Raw genomic sequence first — 867 nt, 5'->3', positions numbered from 1 at the left:
CAAATAGAGTTTTATTCCCTCTTTGCCATTTGGGATGCCTTTAATTTTTATCTTGCCATATAGCTCTGACTAAGACTTCCAGCACAATGTTGAATCGGAGTGGTGACAAAGGGCATCCTTGTCTGGTTCCTGTTTGCAAAGGGGCGGCTTTCATTTTCTCTCCATTGAGAGTAATGTATATTGTTGGTTTTGTATTTATGCTCTTAATTTTCTTGAGGAATTTTCCTTCAATTTCTTCTTTGTTGAGTGTTTTTATCAGGAATGGATGTTGGATGTTGTCAAATGCCTTTTCTGCATCAATCGATATGATCATGTGGCTCTTTTCCTTTTTCTTATTTATATGGTGATTACACTGATTGTTTTTCTAATATTGAATCATCCTTGCATCCCTGATATGAATTCCACTTGGTCATGAAGTATCTTATTTAGATGTGCTATTGTATTCTGTTGGCTAGGATTTTGTTGAGAATTTTTGTATCTATGTTCATGAGGGATAGTGGTCTATAATTTTCTTTCTTAGCGATGGCCTTCCTTGGTTTTGGTATGATGGTTATGCCTGCTTCAAAAAAAGTGTATTAAGAAGTTTTCCATCTTCTTCTGTATTCTGGAATAATTTGAGTTGAATTAGTGATAGCTCTTCCCTGAATGTTTGGTAGAACTCACCAGTAAAGCCATCTGGACCTGGACTTCTTTTGATTGGGAGTTTTTTGATGACCTGATCAATGTTTTCTTTTGTTATGGGTCTGTTCAAGTTTTCTGCTTCACTCTGTGTAATTTTGGTTGTTGTTGTTGTTGTTGTTAAGTGCCGTCGAGTCGGTTCCGACCCATAGCGACCCTGTACAGGGTTTCCGAGGGTGTAAATCCTTA

Source organism: Chrysochloris asiatica, unplaced genomic scaffold (genome assembly GCF_000296735.1).
Source record: "Chrysochloris asiatica unplaced genomic scaffold, ChrAsi1.0 scaffold00321, whole genome shotgun sequence".
Taxonomy (NCBI): Eukaryota; Metazoa; Chordata; class Mammalia; order Afrosoricida; family Chrysochloridae; genus Chrysochloris; species Chrysochloris asiatica.
Note: the sequence above shows the minus strand (reverse complement) of the source record.